The following is a 6613-nucleotide window of genomic DNA, read 5'->3' as shown; positions in this document are numbered from 1 at the left end:
GAGAGAGAGAGAGAGAGAGACAGCGTGAGCAGGGGAGGGTCAGAGAGAGAGGGAGTCACAGACTGAAACAGGCTCCAGGCTCCGAGCTGGCAGTCAGCACAGAGCCCGACGCGGGGCTAGAACCCACGAACAGCGAGATCATGACCTAAGTGAAAGTCGGACACTTAACCGACTGAGCCACCCAGGCGCCCCAGAAGTTTTTATTTTACCTTAATACTTTCTTGAATACTCTCCCTTTTTTAATGTAGATCTGAGTTTCTTACCTGTATGGTTATTTTCCCTCTCTTTAAAAAAAAATCCTCTCGGGGCGCCTGGGGGCTCAGTCGGTTAAGCGTCCGACTTTCGCTTAGGTCATGATCTCGCGGTTCGTGGGTTCGGGCCCCGCGTCGGGCTCTGTGCTGACTGCCAGCTCAGAGCCTGGAGCCTGTTTCAGAGTCTGTGTCTCCCTCTCTCTCTGACCCTCCCCTGCTCACGCTGTCTCTCTCTCTCTCTCTCTCCTAGAAATAAATTAAAAAAAAAAATTAAAAAAATATCCTCTCAACAATTCTTGCAAAACAGGTCTACTGGCCACAAATTTTTTAAAATTTTGTCTAAGAATGTCTTTATTTCTCTTTCACTTTTGAAGAATAATTTTGTAGGTTACAGAATTCTAGTTTGGTGGGGGTTTTTTCCTCTCAACATGTAAATTATTTCTTGTTTGTATAGTTTCTGAGGAGAAATCGGATATAAATCTTATCTTTGTTCCTCTTTTGATAAGATGGATTTTCCTATGGCTCCTTCCTTCCTTCCTTCCTTCCTTCCTTCCTCCCTCTCTTTCTTTTGTTTCTTTTCCTTCCTTCCTTCCGTCCTCTGTAATTTTAAGATGCTATGTGTAGGGGGGCGCCTGGGTGGCTCAGTCAGTTGGGCCTCGACTTCGGCCCATGTCATGATCTTGGAGCCCGGAGCCTGCTTGTATTCTGTGTCCCCTCTCTCCCTACCCCTCCCCTGCTTGTGCTGTCTCTCTCTCACACAAAAAAATAAACATTTTTTTTTAAAAGATGGTATTTGTAGGGTATAGTGTTTTTTGCTACTGTTGTTTGTTTTGGCTTGATTTTAGGTGATGGGTTTTTTTTGGGGGGAGGGCATTTTTCGTGCTTGGTGCTTTCTGAGCTTCCCGGATCCGTGTTTGGTGTCTGACGCTAATTTGGCGGGGATTCTCAGTCGTTGTTTCAAACACGCCTCCCATTACCTTCTCGCCTTCTCCTTTCCTGTGGGCCCGTCGTGCGTGTGTCACACCGACTGTAGTCGTGCCTCACCGCTCGCAGGTTCCGTCACTGTTCTGTCTGCTCTTTGGTATGAAGGAGAAAAGGAGGTCAAACCTTCTTTCTCTTCAACTGTGACCACAATTACTATCAAATTATATAAAATTCTTTCTAAAAGACTTTTAGCGATTTCATTAAAATGCTCATCGACTTAACTCTTTTACTTATGTTAAGAATGCTAAACCACCAAGCCAATGACCCCCAAATTGAATTCCCTTCTGTCTTCCTGAAAGACCAAATTGTATCTGAGAAAGTAATTGCTTAAACTACACAAAACACACAAGAATATTGGCAGCAGTAGGTTGAAACTGATGTCCTCAAAGAGACTGGAGCATAATCCGGAGCCTGGGGTCGTTGAGCCCTCTACGGTGTTGGAGAAGTGTACGCAAGGAGCAATTATACTTTTTAAAGATGGAAGAATGTGTTTTGTATGGATGCGGAGGTGACACCCTAATCTTCCCTGTCCCCTATAAACACTGGTCAGGGGCTTCAATTCTTTCAAACTGGGACAATCAACTGAAGTCTGCATTTGGACTGTCCACCCAGTTCCTCGCTGTGCAAGGTCACTTTCCCGTCCTAAGGCAGCTCTCACTGTGGGCCAGCTTCCACTTGAGACCGTTGCCGTGAGCCCCGTTACCTGTGCTGTGTGCACGAAGACGCCGCCACGGAAGGGACCGGACCCTCAGGGGAACCGTCACTACTGTGAGATCAGTCCTTGTGACACAGGCATTCCCATGGTGTTGAAACAAAGTCCTGTGCTTGACACTGAGTTGGTTGGGAAGGTTGCCGCTCATCCACCTTTTTGTCTAGTTTGTCCTGTGTCATATTTATCTGTTTTCAACGTGTCCCTTGCTTTTATATGTAATTACAGATGTGTGGAAATCACACATGCTTCTTGCAAAAGGGTTTGCAGTAAAGTTCAGCATGCCTGTGGTGGCCCAGCAAGTCCACTCCTAAGTACGTATCTGTCCTGCTGTCATTCAGCTCAAAGTAAGTGGTCTCCCCCCACCCCCACACTTGGTTTAAATCACAAGACTGATAACGCTGTACATGCACCAGGAAGCTAAGAACATGTTTACCCACATTATGAGGCTTTCTGGGGAGAGCAGACAAGACTCCCAAGCAGGTCTCAAACGGTTTGAGAGAGCAGGAGGCGCAGGGCTGGGCTTAGTGTGGTGGTACTTTCGCACCGGTGCTGAGAGAGAGCTTCTGCACTTTCCTACGAGCTGCTTTAGATGTGAGAGAGTGATGGGTCTTGAAAGCTATCAGCAAACATCAGTAATAGTCAACTTCCTAGTTATAATACCCAATAAAAATTTGTGCAGAGGTCCATACACAGAAAACATTTACAGGAGTGTTCTCAATAGCCCCGTTCAGGGCATCTGGGTGGTTCAGTCGATTAAGTGTCCGTCTTCAACTCAGGTCATGATCTCACAGTTTGTGAGTTCGAGCCCCGCGTTGGGCTCTGTTCTGACAGCTCAGAGCCTGGAGCCTGCTTTGGATTCCGTGTCCCCCCCTCTCTCTGCCCCTCCCCTGCTCATGTTCTGTCTCTCAATAATAAATAAACGTTTAAAAAAATAGCCCTGTTCATGATATCCCCAAACTGGAGACAACCCAAGTGTCCATCATGAGCAGAAGGGATAAATAAATTGTGACATATTCATACAATTCAACAAAAAAGAACATTGTTAACTGCAACAACATGGTTGAATCTCACACTGCTACACAAGAGGCCAGGCATAAAGGAGTACATACTGTATAATTCTACTTATATATGCTATTGGAACAGAAGATCTGGGTGAAGGTTCATAGATATGTTCTGTTTGTAAACATTCAGTGATCTGTATACAGGTATGTTTAAGCACTTTCCAACATGCTTTTTATACTGCTATTAAAAAGGAAAAGTCACTAATTAAGAAAGAGAATATTTCCATTTGCTCTCTCTCTCTCTCACTCTGAAATAACCAGTATAATAACACTTATGGTAATCATTCTCTTGCATATATATATATATATATATATATATCCATAAAAACAGATTATTTAGTATATTTAGTTTGTAGTTTCTATACATGAAACCATGCTATATTTGTTTTGGGGTAATTTCTTATTGAAATATTATCATGTTACTATCTTGTTTTGTGTGGTATCCAGATTTTTCTTTACTGCATGTAATTGCTCTTGTAAATTTTTATAGCTGTCAGCAAAATGTGTTGAAACTCTTTTACTAATTATAATCATTTATTTTTGTTTGTTTAGTTGATCTTTTACAGTCTGTTTTTTTAAAAAGGGAACTTTGTTTCTTCCTTTCTAGTCATTACACCTTTTCATTTTCCTTTTGTCTCATAGGGAACAGAAGTGGCCATTCCTGGGACACTCTGCGTGTCCCCAGCCTCAAACAGAATGGTTTGCATTTTTTGCCTTCAAGTATCGTTTTCTTGTATTATTCTTGTATTTTAAAAATCGGGTTAAATAAATTTCCTTCTATATCCAGATTGTTGTGTTAGGGGTGGACAATGAAATTTATTACATGCTTTTTCTGTTTGTACTGTTGTACTGTTAAGTGAACATAATGCTTTTCTTTTAATTTCTTGATGTGCTGAATCATAAAAACTTTTGTAATGCTAAATTGACGTTCTATTTTTGGTATAAACCCAAGCTCCTCACAATTTTAAAACACTGTTGGATCTAATTTGCTTTTTTATTTTTTTAAAGGATATTTGCCTTTACTCCATGAATGAAATTAGCATGTGATTTTCCTTTCTCACGCTGTCTTCACCTGGCTTTGACATTAGGATGAAGTCAGTTTTATAAAATGAGATGGAGATACTTCTCTCTGTGGCTATGTTTGGAAGGGTTTATGTCCAGTTGAAATTATCTCCTTGGAATATTTTGTAGAACTTCCAGATGAAAATATCTGGGTTTGTAGTTTTCTCTGTGGGAAAAAAATGGACTATTTATTCAGTCTATTTAACGATTTAGGGCTATTCGCAAGTGCAGCTCCAAGCAGACGGCCGTCTCTCGGTCGTGCAGGGAGTGTCTGGGACCTTGGGCGGGGGGGCGGGGGGGGGGGCTTCGTACAAGGTCCCGGGAGGCCCTGGCGGCTCGTGCCGCTTCCAGGAGCGCAGGCCCAGGAGGCCCTGGATCCCGCCCTACCTGACGCTGTCCCCGCGGTGTTGCGGCGGAGCGAGTGGTCGCGGGAGGGGCTCACTGTCCCCTCCTGGTCGCTTTCCTTTTCTCCCAGGGCGTCCCCATTCCGCACCGTCAAGATGACCTGAGAGTCTGTGGCCCTGATCACAGAGGGACGTCCGGTCCTTTTCTTCCGTCTCTACAGCTGGGGGCAGCGCGGCGGCCGACGGGGGTGCGGGGCCGGGGCGCGCGGAGGGCGGCCGCGCCTTGCCGGCAGGTGGCGCCAGGCAGCCAGCAAACCGAGATCAACGAGCCGGCGCCCTCAGTTTGGAGAACAGAGTCTAGACTCGCAACATTTGTTGTAGCTTTTGTGGCAGCAAAACCGTTGGACCACGTGGCCTAATGGATAAGGCGTCTGACTTCGGATCAGAAGATTGAGGGTTCGAATCCCTTCGTGGTTGCTCCTCCCTTTTTCACACTCACATCTTTGTGGACCCTCCAGTCCCCGGAAGGATAAGCGACACACGTGAGTGGGAGACGCGCCAGCCGGGTCCCCTCCCCCCCGTGCCAGGCAGGTGCCCAGGTTGTGTGGGATGGGAGGTCAGCCAGCGGCGACCCTCCTCCGCCTTCCCGGGGCACCAGGACCCTCCCCCACCTTCCCCCCCCCCCACCTTCCCGGTGCGGGGCGCAGGGACCCAGCGCCGAGACCCCGACCTGCCCCGGCGCGGGGCGCAGGGACCCAGGACCGAGAGAGAGAGAGAGAGAGAGAGAGAGAGAGAGAGAGAGCAGCTACTGCCAAAGTGCCAAGACCCTGGCCGAACACGCCTGAGTGTTTAGACGAAGTGACAAATGTAGGCCGCGTGGCGTGTCAAGGGAGCGTCACGAGGAGTATCAGTTGTGAACACTCTCAACCTATGAAAGTTGTGAATTAGTTGTCGCCAGTCCTCGCACTGACAAGGTCCCGTGTCCTGCGGCCGACCGAGGACTTCCTCAAACGGTTCAAAGAAGAAATAAATCTGATCGGACGTAACTCGGGGCCTGGACCCGGGTCCCCCCCCCCCCCACCACACCGTTCGGTTGGGGAAGAGAGTGGGGGGGGTCTGACCTGTTAGCAGATGGCCCAGGACCCCCGCCTCCACCTGCTGGCTCTTCACCCCTTTCCCGCGCACCTGCCTTGGGGGGAGGCCCCTGAGCCCGCCTGCATCCCGCACCCCCGAGGTGCCCGGGCATCAGCCCCCGCACAGCCGGGCCGACGCTCCCTGCTCCTGCTGCGGGGCGAGCCCAGGGCGGGTAGGGGATGCTTCCACAGTGTAGGGGCAAGACCCCCAATTACGTTTGCAGAAGGCCATAATGAGATTGTTTTCCAGTTAATGTACATTTATTTTATTTATTTTATTTTATTTAGCTAGTGTACATTTTAAATGGCTTTATGAGGCATAATTCGCTTAAAATAAACTTCATATATGTAGACATATGTGTGAGTGTGACAGAGCTCATGAAGCCATCACCACAATAAAAGTAAATGAACACAGACATCACCCCCCAAAATGTCCATCAATGCCCTTCTGTAACCCCCGTCCCCTCCCACAGGCACAGCTTCCTGTCATTATGTTTGCAGTGTTATGAAACATTCCATAACTTGTAGTTATTAGGAATGTTTGTTAATGAAATCCTACAATATGGGTTCTCTTTATTCTTGCACTCACATCATTATTTTGAGATTCATCCATGATGCTTGTATCAATAATTTACTTCTTTTCATTGCTAGCTAGTATTCTGTTATATGGACATACCGTAGTTCATCCATCTGGCTGCTGATGAGTATTTACATTATCTCCAGTTATGAATAAAGCTGCTCTGAACAGTTATGTATAAGCCTTTGTATGGATATATTCTTTCATTTTTCCTGGATAAGTACCTACCAGTGGAGTGGCTGGGCCATATAATTTTGGAGTATCTAACCTCTGGCAAGAGCAGAGAGGACCCAATGCTTGGGACAATGAGAAGATCCCCCAAGTAATAATCGGCTAACTTATCTTGGGTTCTTATTCTGTGTTAAGTGCTTTTATCAGTCATCTATATCATTGTAACAAATGTCACCCAAATTTACTGGCTTAAAACAATAATTGTTTCTTACCTTTTTTTCCCTACAACTTTGCAGGCCAACAATCCGGGCTTTGCTG

General features: G+C 46.4%; 1 protein-coding gene and 1 non-coding gene across 5 annotated transcripts in view; both read left to right on the top strand.

The window, feature by feature from the left end:
• The window catches only part of ZBED9 (zinc finger BED-type containing 9), a 43867-nt gene extending 39887 nt beyond the window's left edge, over positions 1–3980 (top strand). For all 4 annotated transcript variants that reach the window (XR_005532762.1, XR_005532761.1, XR_005532763.1 and 1 more), the window contains 2 exons: positions 2173–2291; positions 3651–3980. The gene's annotated coding sequence lies outside the window, so the exon portion shown is untranslated. The remainder of the gene's footprint in view (positions 1–2172; positions 2292–3650) is intronic.
• An 838-nt stretch (positions 3981–4818) lies between these two features.
• TRNAR-UCG lies at positions 4819–4891 on the top strand. The gene has a single exon. It is a non-coding gene; the product is annotated as a tRNA-Arg (tRNA).
• Positions 4892–6613: the final 1722 nt, after the last annotated feature.

Source organism: Hyaena hyaena, unplaced genomic scaffold (genome assembly GCF_003009895.1).
Source record: "Hyaena hyaena isolate Hyena2069 unplaced genomic scaffold, ASM300989v1 scaffold_637, whole genome shotgun sequence".
NCBI lineage: Eukaryota > Metazoa > Chordata > Mammalia > Carnivora > Hyaenidae > Hyaena > Hyaena hyaena.
This window is presented reverse-complemented; position numbering and strand designations above follow the sequence as displayed.